The sequence below is a fragment of the Vulpes vulpes genome, chromosome 5, assembly GCF_048418805.1.
Source record: "Vulpes vulpes isolate BD-2025 chromosome 5, VulVul3, whole genome shotgun sequence".
NCBI lineage: Eukaryota > Metazoa > Chordata > Mammalia > Carnivora > Canidae > Vulpes > Vulpes vulpes.
Genome location: NC_132784.1, coordinates 126,404,937 through 126,417,077, shown reverse-complemented (window position 1 = coordinate 126,417,077; position 12,141 = coordinate 126,404,937).

Below are 12,141 nucleotides of genomic sequence, written 5' to 3'. Positions count from 1 at the left end.
AAGCATTCTCTGGGATATATCATATGCTAGATCACAAAATAAGTCTTAATAAATTTAAGAAGACTGATATCATGTCAAACACCTTTTCCAAACACCATGGTATGAAATTAGAAATCAGTTACAAGAAGAAAACTGGAAAATTCACAAATATGTGAAGATTAAATAACATGCTACTGAATAAAACCAGTGGGTAAAAAATCAAAAGAGAAATTAAAAAATATCTTGCAACAAATGAAAAAAAGAAATGCAATGTAACAAAATTTATAGGATGCAGCAAAAACACTTCTAAAAGGGAACTCCAGGGATCCCTGGGTGGCGCAGCGGTTTGGCGCTTGCCTTTGGCCCAGGGCGCGATCCTGGAGACCCGGGATCGAATCCCACGTCGGGCTCCCGGTGTATGGAGCCTGCTTCTCCCTCTGCCTGTGTCTCTGCTTTCTCTCTCTCTCTCTGACTATCATAAATAAATTTTAAAAATTAAAATAAATAAATAAATAAATAAATAAATAAATAAATAAATAAATAAAAGGGAACTCCATAGAGATAAATGCCTACTTAAGAAGATCTCAGACAACCTAACTATACACCTCAAAGAAATAGAGAAAGAACAAATTTTTTTTTAAATTAATTTTTATTGGTGTTCAATTTACCAACATACAGAAAAACACCCAGTGCTCATCCCGTCAAGTGTCCACCTCAGTGCCCGTCACCCATTCCCCTCCAACACCCGCCCTCCTCCCCCCTTCCACCACCCCTAGTTCGTTTCCCCGAGTTAGGAGTCTTTATGTTCTGTCTCCCTTCCTGATATTTCCCAACATGAGAAAGAACAAATTAATCCCAAAGTCAGTAAGGAAGGAATGAAATAACAAAGATAAGAATGAAATAAATAAAAGGTACTAACAAAATAGAAAAGACCAATGAAATTAAGATGTGTTTTTTTTTAAAAGATAAAATAGATACACCTTCAACCAGACTCCCCAAGAAAAGAGAAAGAAGACTCAATTGAGAGAAGACTCAGATGAAAGAGGCATTACCACCAATACTACAGAAATACAAAGGATCATAAGAGACTGCTGTGAACAATTATATACCAACCAACTGGATAACCTAGAAGACACAGATATATTTCTAGAAACATACAACGTACAAAGAATGAATCATGAAGAAATAGAAAATCTCAATAGATGAATTACTAGAAAGAAAATGGATTCAATAATCAAAAACTTCCCAACAAAGAAAAGTCCAGAACCCAGTGGCTTCACTGGTGAATTCCATCAAACACTTAAAGAATTACCAATCCTTAAAAAAAAAAAATAAATCACCAATCCTTCTCAAACCCTTCCAAAAATTAAAAGAGGAGGGAACACTTACAAACTCATTTCACAAGGCCAACATTATTCTGATACCAAAACCATACAAAGACACTACAAGAAAAGTACAAGCCTATATCCCTGATGAATATAAATGTAAAAGTGCCCAACCAAATGTTAGAAAATAAAATTCAAAAGTGCATTATCAGGATCATACATCATGATCAAATGGGGATTTACTTCAGGGATGCAAGTATGGCTCAACATTCACAAATCAATGTGATATACCACATTAACAAACGAAGGCTAAAAATCCTCTGATCATCTCAATAGATGCATAAAAAACATTTGACAAAATTCAACATCCACTCATGATAAAAACTTTTAACAACTGGGCATAGAGGGAATATACTTTAGCATAACAAAGGCTATATACGACAAGCACAAGCAAACATCATACTCAATGATAAAAAAAAATAAACTGAAAACTTTTCCTTTAAGATCAGGAACAAGACAAGGATGTTCACTCATCACTTTTAATCAACATAGTACTGTAAATCCTAGCCACAACAGAGAAGAAATAAAAAGCATTCAAATTGGAAAGGAAGAAGTAAAATTGTCACTATTCTCAGATGACATGATACTACATATAGAAAACCCTAAAGACTCCAAAATAACTATTAGAACTGATAAATTAATTCAGTAAAGTTACAAGATACAAAAGTAATATACAAAAAATAGTGTTTGTATATACTAATAATTATCAAAAAGAGAAATTAAAAAATAATCCCATTTACAATTGCGTCAGAAAGAATAAAATACCTAGGAATAAATTTAACCAAGGAGGTGAAAAATTTGCACACTGAAAAGAAAGAAATTGAAAGAAGCACAATTAAAGAAATTGAAAAAGCACAAATAAATGGAAAGATATTCTGTGCTCATGGATTCAAAGAATTAATATTGGTAAAATATCCATACTACCCAAAGCAATCTACAAATTCAATGCAATCTCTATAAAAATTCCAATGGTATTTTTTAACAGAAAGTAGAACAATCCATCCTAAAAATTTTATGGAACTACAAAGGACTCCAATAGTCAAAACACTCCTGAGAGAGAAGAACAAAGCTGGAAGCATCATACTTCCTGATTTCTAACTATTTTATAAAGCTACAAAAATATAAACAGAATTGTACTAGCATATAAACAGACACATAGATCAATAAAACACAATACAGAGCCCAGATATAAGTCAATTAATTTAAGACAAAGGAGTCAAGAATACTTAATGAAGAAGGGATATTCTCTTCCATAAGTGGTGAAGGGAAAACTGGATAGCCACATGCCAAAGAATGAAAGTAGATCGCCAACTTACAGCATACACAAAAATCAACTCAAAATGCAGTAAAGACTTAAATATAGGATCTGAAACCATAAAACTCCCAGAAGAAAACATAAGCTCCTTGACATTGGTCTTAGCAATGATTTTTTGGGTTTTTTTTTACTGTTGTCAATTGGGTTTTACCATAAGCAATATTGAAATTATCTAAGTTCTTTCTCTTCCTTTCCTCTCCTTCAGCATCTAATTTGAAGTAATACTGTTTTACTCCCTGATAATACCTATAAGGTGATCACTGAGCTTATCTCATACACTCACCCTATTCCCCCAGTTTTTGATAGCTGCACTCTATATTATGAGAAGATATAGCTCTCACACACCATACTTATACATACACCTAAATCTTCCTTTAGATTTAGTTCCATAGACAGATGCTTAATGCCTACCACAAGATATTTATGTCATTGTCCCTCCATCATTTTGTTGCCGGAAGTGGTTCTTTAGCAGTTTCTTTAGGAAATGTCTTTAAAATAGCATTTCCTAAGTTCTCACATGTCTAAAATAATTTTCCTGGAGACGTTAAAACTGCCTGCCAGCGTGATTTAGGTACAGAGTCTTTGGCTCATGTTTTATTTTCCCTGCTGACATAAAACAATACTGTCAAAAAATGTGATGATATTTTAAGTCTTTAAGAAATATCTTAGTCCTTCTTTCTGAAAATCCAAAATTTGTTTTTATATTCCGGTAGTTTTAAAAGAGTATGTCTCAGTTACATCTGTACTAAGTCATTTTCCCTCAGTTATACATTGCATTCTTCCAAGATACAGTTTTGAGGTTTATTTTTTAAGGCAGTTTGCCTTGAATCATAAATTTTAGCATTTGTTCTTTTCCATTGATTAGTTTTCTTTTACAGAAATTCCTATTATACATGTGTTTGATCTTCTTTCCATACCTTCTATTATTTTGTCACATCCTAGTTCCATTTTTTCTAAATTTTTCCTTTTAATATTTTTAAATGCATATGTTTATTCATTCTTATATTCAATATAGTTTAATCTTCATTTCTGAAATAATTTTTTAAATTTCTAATTCTTACCTGAAGTAGTCCTGTCACCTCTATTTTCTGGTATTCCCACTGGCTTTTTAAGTCTCTACCTTTGATTTATGTTGTTCTTTCATAACTTTTACCATTTTCTTATTTTAGCTTGGCTTAAATATTAGAGTTTTCATCTCTTTCATGAACATGTCCTTTTTATGTGCTTTCATTGTCTGAAGGACTGCTATTGTTTCTCCTTGTATTTTTTCTTACAAGAATTTTGTAGGGACTTGTGGCCTTTTCCTGTTGCTCATAATTAAATAAAATGAATTTTCCTTTTACTTTTTGCACAGGATGGATAGCCAATAACAATTTTTCTAGCTTCACATCTCTAGAGCTCCTTCTGTCTTATCATTTTGTGATACTATGGCCTTAATACTTTCTGAAATACATTTCTATATACCCTTGCCCATTTTTCTTCATTCTCTCCTTTTTCCCTACTGTTCTGCTCAATTTCTAGTCTACTCCCAGTACTTTTTCCTCATTGTGGTACTAAGAAAGTTTAGCAGGGAAAAAAAAAATATGTAGCAGAGATTGTATGCATGAAGCCTAATATATTTACTATCTGGCCCTTTACAGAAAAGTCAGCTAACCCTGTCCTATAAGCAACTCCACCTTTTGTCTAGAGGTTTCTCTCTATTCTATGTGGTCTAGGTGGTGTTGTCAATCACTGTGCACTAGTATAGCAGTGAGATGCAACTCAAGCAGGAGATAATAAACTGGAGTCTTTCCTGAAGTTAATATGCAGATATGAGAAGAAAAGTCTTTCTACTAGAGTGCTTAGCTGTGGGTGTCAGGTGGCTGGTGGCCACTGCTTTTGGCCACAGTAAGGAAGCCTGTTAACAATGAGAGGGGAAAGGAGGCTCAGACTGTGAACGAGGTTGGAGTAATTAATGAAACTTCTGAATCAACTGGAGGCAGCTGCACCCCTGGACTTTGCAGTTAAATCCTACAATTTTATTCCCATAAATTCAGTTTTTTGCTTGAGTTCATGTAAGGTGGATTCTGACACTGCAACCCCCCCCCCAAAAAAAACAGACTAATACAGTTGTACCCATGAAAATACATGTGAATGGCCATTTAAAGGATTTTTCTCAAATTATTCCCTCCTAAGTCTATTTTTTCTTTTTAACTATAAGAGGATTACAGTTACAGTATAGAAAGATCACTTTCTATAATAAAAGAAATAAAAGTTTAACAAGGGATATAAGAAAAATTACTTTATGAACAAGAGAATACTGTAGAGCTAAGATTTTATACATTAGTGTAAAGTGTTTAAGTATACACTAAATAAGTGCATCTTATGTTTATAACTAAAATTAACAAAAATAACTGGGTGAGAACAAATAACATCACATTTTGATGGACCAGTACTAGCAGAGTTTAAATTAAAAAATATAAATGGATTGGTTTGTGTAATGGAGCCTATCAGAACCACCTATATAAAACTTTTATAAAAAGTAGATTTTGAAAGGTTGCACCTGATAAATAGAAAAGCTTAATATGGATACCTTAATATTTAATATTTTTCTTTTTAAACAATAAAGGTTTTTATATCATAAAGGTTCAAAAGTCTTATTTCTGTCATCTCTAATACACTCATACCACCAGCAGATGATTTTGCCAATGCAACATGACAATTTTTCTGTTGATTACACCTATGGCAGTAAGGATCTAGGTAAATTTTGTAAATCTTCTATACCAAGGTCAGATCCCAAACAAAAATTAACAATAATTAGGATACCAGAGAGGCACAGAGAAAACATTTAAGATTCATTACAGTGTTTAATAATACTATCAGAGCAAAGTCTCTTTATCTTGAATAAGAGAGTAGACAAAAAGCTGACCCTGATAAATAATTTAAGATGGGGTCTAATTAGCTCCTGATGTGATTCTCTGGATACTAAAATCATTCGTGTGTAAGCATAGCAGATGGCAAGCCCCTCAGGCTCCTGAAATCAACCTCCTTTTTCTCTCATCTTTAGAGGGGCTGAAAAGGACCACTAAATGCTCTCTTAGATACTAGAGCAGGACAACAAGAAGCCCAGAATAACTACAACTCACCATGCAAGGCCTAAAGATGAAACAGAAGGTTCAGTGATTCTTTGGAAAGGACCCATCAGTACTGTCCAGTGGGAGCCTCTAGACCACATTTGTGAGGGAGAGCCCATTTCAGTTCTACCAATAACTGCTCTGTAATTTGTCCACACAGAGTTCTGCTTAATCCCAGAAGAGATATATGTGAGAAAGAGGGCAGGCCAGGAAGAATTAAATATCTATCATTTTCTTTTCTTATAATCCATTACAAAATAATTCTTTTCCATACTTTTTTCCTTAAAATTTCTGAAATCAAAAGAACCTAGTTCTTGGTTTGGATGAGGGAGGGGATCAAAATGATGCCTACATCTCCTATATTTTGCTTAATTTCTTCCAAAACAATAAATGTACTTCTCCCTGATTTGATCTTCTAAGTGTTTCCTAGGCAGCTCTAGAGGCTAGCTAACAACCAGAACTTGGGGCACAGATTGGAAAACAATTCTTTGAATAATGCTTCTGGCTTTCCCACAGATCCTGACCCCAAACACTTCCTATAAGTTCAGGGTGACTTGTAGCAAGTTTTTTATTCACTTCCTATCTTAATCCAGTCTAGAAAGAGGACCTCCCACCCAAGCCCTTAATAATAGTAGCAGCTGTAATAGGCAACAAACCAATCTGACAAACATTATCACATGTGATTTCTAAGCAATCCTATGAGGGAAAGCAAGTACTATGGACTTTTTATAGATTTACAGATAAGATTCATTAAAGTGAAAGTAGAAATGGAAAGAGCAAGCCCTTGAAATTCCGGTCTTTTTGCTATAACCTAATTTGAGGATGTGGATTCCGATGTTCAAAGAGGTTCTATCACCTGCCCAAATTATCTCAACTTATTCGTTACAGACCCTGAAGCTGATAGACCAAATAACTACTGGAACCAGAGAAACCAGCCTCTCAAGTGTTAATAGGAGTCTAAAAATGAGTAGCTAGTGTTGCTTCCGAGGCCTTCCCATGAAAGATGAAATAGCTTTGCTCTGTCATGCTCTAGAGAGCTCACTGGTAATAGAAGGGGAAAATGGATTTTAACTTGACAAAAGAAAAATATATCTAATGCTTACAGTCATCAATTATATGCCTCAGACATAGAGATGGTCACCTTAGAGATGGTCTAAAAATGTAAGCCATTCAAGGAGACTCAAGCCACGTATGGACTCAGAAAAACATCTCTTGTCCCTCCTAATCCCCAAATTTCTGAGTCCCTGGAAAAGTGGAGGAGGAAGGAAAGAGCCTGTGAAAGCAGAAGTGATGATTCAATGATGATGATGATGGCTGCATTTTTACTCTGGACAGTGAACGAGAGAATAAAGAACAGATTTTTCTTTATTTTCCAAGATCCAGGTAGGAAGAATGGAGGGCAATGGAGTAAGAATACAACTGGAATTGGAGACACAAAAGAATGGGGGGAACAAGTAAGTAGAAAGAAGAAAAAGAGGAACATATTGTTTCCTGAGAACTAGTTGAAGGGACACTACATCTTAAACCTGGTAACATCTAATAAACTCAACTTTAAGTACTCCATAAAAATAAGAGAAAGGTATCATCTAACTGAAAATAATTCAAAAATCTGTATTTATTCCATTTCTTTACCTCTTCCATGTGTATATATATATATATATTTAATCAAGCATTACAACTGGTGTTATGGGCTGGTTGAACTCTGTCCTCCAAAAAAAGACATGTTGAATCCCTACTCCCATTACCTTAAAATATGACTTTCTTTGGAAGCCAGGTCTTTACAGATGTAGCCAAGTTAAAGTAAAATCATTAGAGTGGACCCTAATCCAATATGACTTTATTTATGTCATTTTTTAAAGGGGCAAAGCGAATGTAGACACGAAGACAGGCACACAGGGAAAATGCTACATAATGTTGAAGGCAGAGATCTGGGTGACACATCTACAAGCCAAGGCCAAAGATTGCTAGCAAACTACCAGAAGCTAGGAGAGAGTCAGAGGACAGATTTTCCTTCAAAGCCCTCAGGAGGACCAATGCTGTCACCTAGACTCCACAACTATAGAACAGCAAATATCTATTGTTTAAGCCAGCCAGTTGGTGGTACTTTGTTAAAGTAGGCAAACTAATACAACTGGCTATTCTGAGTTTCACTTTCCCAGATACACACCTTCTAATAAAGGTCAGGAGTGCTGTGCTATTGTGAAGCTCAAAATCAAATCAGAACAGAAAATAATCAAAAAGGTAACTAAGCACAACTCTCAGTTTACAGACAAGAAAATTGTGGGTCAGAAAGAATGAAGAGTTTGCCCAAGTTCTCACTGTCACAGAACCATAACTAAAACCCAGGCATCCTGACTTCTAGGTCACAGCTCTTTCAACCAAGACGTGATAGAACCAAAACTGCAAAGACAGCTCTTGAATGACTCCATCCTGACTGCACGCATCATAAGTGTGATACTTAAGTGTGATACTAAGTGTGATACTTAGACTGGAGTTGCATGGACTGCAGTGGCATGACAATGGCAGGGGGAGGATTTTATTCCCTAGGGAATCTAACCAAGAGCTGCATCAGGAAGGCCACAGGTGGGAAGAAGAGATGCACCTATCTGCAGACACACTGTGTTGCTGGTCCTTCCCCACCTCCCTCCTCTGGAACCCTGCCTAGATGGTCAGATGATGGAACTGAGAGAAGTGGGAAGTATTCCACATTAGCTCAAATGTCAAGAAAAAAAAAAAAAAACAGTAACTACAACATATATTTGCTAGGATCTTATGGAATTCAGCTAAGAATAAACTTTCTGATGCCCAAGTAAATGTTAAAGGATAGAGGCATTTTTTATCTCCTCTACATCTATATGAAAAGATAGTACTGAACTACTTATCCCCAGCCTTACAGATTGGAGAACAGAGGCCTGGAGTTTTTAAATGGCTTATCCTCCCAAGTCAGCAGGCATTTGGGTTAGTTTCTTCTCCAAAAGTCCTCAAAAAGTACAAGAGGAGGGGCTCCTGGGTGGCTCAGTCAGTTAAGTGTCTGACTCTTGGTTTCAGCTCAAGCCATGATCTTAGGATCGCGGGATTACACCACACATCAGGCTCTGTGCTCAGTAAGGAGTCTGCTTGAGATTCTCTCTCTCCCTCTCACTCTGCCCCTCCCCCTCTCATGTATCTCTCTGTCTGTCTCTCAAATAAATAAATCTTGAAAAACACACACAACACACACACACAAGAGAAAAATAAACTCACAAAGGGCGCTGGGTTAAGCAGACCCTTGATTTCTGTCTCACCCCGTAAACACTGAGTGCCCAATAATTACACAGTTAAAGGGGTATTAGTTAAGTAAAATCCTGGTGAATAGGGCATGGTTTTGGTTTTGACTACCAATTCAGAATGAAGGAGAAGAGGAGAGGGACTTATTTCTCCTACTGTCTCCCTGAGACTGAGTTTCTCTGGTTTGGTCTTTCAGCAGGAGGAATGAAGCAGGAGACACAGTTAAAGTGGCCCAGAGCTCCGTGGAGTTGATGATCACCTGTACGATAGGGCACCAGTCCTTGGTTCAGATGCTCAAACATGGGACCATGGAAAGAAAGGAGGCAGTTTGAACACTAAGGGTTTGAAATACAGTTCACCTGTCTGTTTTCTCCAGAGCTACTGAGCTACCATCCTTCTTACACTTTCTCAAACCTTACTCCTACCCCAACAATAATCGGATAGAATTTTGCTGAAATGATCAGATTCTCACCCTCCCTTTTTAATATATTTTAAAAAGATTCTTAAGTTTACTTTAGAGGAGGGGAGGGGCAGAGGGAGAGAGAATCTCAAGCAGATTCCAAACTGAGCAGAGCCCAATGTGGGGGTCGATCTCATAACCCTGAGATCATGACCTGAGCTGAAACCAAGAGTCAGACAACCAATTGTGCCACCCAGGAGCTCCACACCTTGCTTTTTTTTAAAACCACTGTTTTCAGCGTGGTGCAGACAGGACAGTGAAGGTGTGGTCTGTTTTCTCTCAAGGTATAGAATCAGAGTTTTCTCTACTTGTGGCCTGACCACCTGCCCAGTCACTTTGTACATTTCTGGGCTTCAAGGAGGACTACATGGATCCAAAAGTAAATAACTATCCTTGCAATGCCTTTTAGATACTTTATATATTTTATATATAGACACACTATGGACTGAATTTTGGGGTGTACAAACATTCAGTTTGTGCACCCAAAAATTCATATGTTAAAGCCCAACTCACTGTGTAATATGATGGTATTTGGAGATGAGGCTTTGGGGTGCTAATCTGGGTTAGATGAGATTATGATGGCGGGACCCTCAGATGGGATTAATTCCCTTTTATGTAAAGGAGACAAGGAGAGCTCTCTCCACCATGTGAAGACACAGTGAGAAGGAGGATGTCTATAAGCCAGGAAGAGGGTTTTTACCAGAACTTAACCATGTTGCCACCCTGATCTTAGACCTTCAGCCTCCAGAATTGTGAGAAAAAAATATTTGTTGTTTAAACCAAGGCTATGGTATTTGTTATAGCAGCCCAAGATCACTCATTTATATAATATGTTTTTTTTTTTTCCAGAGGGCGGGGTTAGCCCAACCTTCCATTCTCCAACCTTGACATGCTTTACGAAGAGTTGCCCATCTCCTCCTTATCCACAAAATTACTGAGAGAGGACCTATAATGGGACAAAGTCCCCTGTCAAACCATAATACCCTCTTAGCCTATTGGACCACACAATGTCCCCTCCTGAGGAATCTGGAATTTAAACTGAGATGTTGAGCCCCAATCAGGCTGTGCTCATATATGGAGGAGATACAACACAGGAGTTGTTGGCAATGGTCATTTTCTGCCAAGCAGGTTGGGAAGTAGAGAAAACTGCTCTTCAGCCAAATCGATGGATAAACAGTGAGGGAACCCTTAAATTTCCATGGGGCTTTAATTCCTGGTTCCATAATGTCTCTAAGAGCCAGCTGCCCCTTCACCTCATGTTCCTTGAAAATCCTTTGGCTTGAGCTAGCCCACATAGTCTTCTGTTCTTACTGCCAAAAGTAAGAAACCATCCATGAAACCACTGGTTGGGAAATGGCCAAGAACAGAACACCATGGGACTCCCCTGAGCGCACCTCCCAGAAAGCCTTGTAAATTTACCTAATTTTATCTTTCAAGCCATATTTTATGGCCTTGCCCATGAGGCTAAAATTTGAGTTTCTAGGGTGACTTGATGACACCCAGACACTCTGATCATCACCATTATTTTACTCTGAGCTGGTACACTGACTACAACCAAAGTCTTGCATTCATTCCAGCTGCTATGTTTTAAGGAGAGTAATAGGTCATACTCCCTTATCTGAAATTTTTTAGGACCAATGTTTTTAGAATTCAAAATTCTTCAGATTTTAAGAAGTGTGACCCATACATTATAAATTACACCCTAGCAGGGGCTGTCCATGAATCAAACACATTAATATTCCTGTAGCAAAGTGCACAGGTATTTTTTAAAGTGAATTAAGTAAGATAATAGTTTCCTATCAAGTTTTTCTGCCAAATAGGTTCTACATCAGCTTAGGCCCTCAAGTGATTTAGTAAAACCCTTCATTTAAGGGGAGGGGTTCAAGATGGTGGAGAAGAAAGAATCTGAAGTCACCTCCTACATATAGAATCTATACCTATATAAGAATAATACCTCTTAAGAAGAACTGAGGGCAGTTTGAACAGCTTCTGCACAATAAAGGATAGAGGGATCACACAGAAAACATTAGGAAAGACAGAGACATAATAATGACAGGAACCCAACTCCTAATGCTACCAACTGCAGGAGGGAGGATAGCACTGAGTGCCCCATGAACAGGTTTGCACAGATTTTCCCTGAGGTGCAGCAAAAACAAAAACAAAACAACAAAAACCAGCCTACATGTGAAGAAAACTCATTTCCTAATCCTAGAGCATGGGCCATATGGTAACTGCCGGAAGTCTCTTGGGGTCAGAGGTGGTGGCAAGCACCACTGTTTACATTCCCCCTCCATTTTGACAACACAGACCAGAGTAGGATCTGGGTGCTCTAGCTGGCCTGCCACCTCAATGAGCCCAGACCCTATCCTACACAACCTCCAACAATCCCTCAAGTGGGCCCCCATGTCCACATTTGCTCTAGCCCCAGCCATCCCACCAGAGTGCCCCCCTGTATGAAAAGCCCTATGCCCATTCCAGGCATCCTATTAGGGTAGCCCCTCTGCCCATTCCAGACACCCTACTAGGTTGCCCCAGCTGCCCCAGGAGCTCCTCGGACTATGTTGACTTCCACTCCAGCATTCCCACCAGGGCAGCCCCAGTGCACAGCACCTTGGGAACACC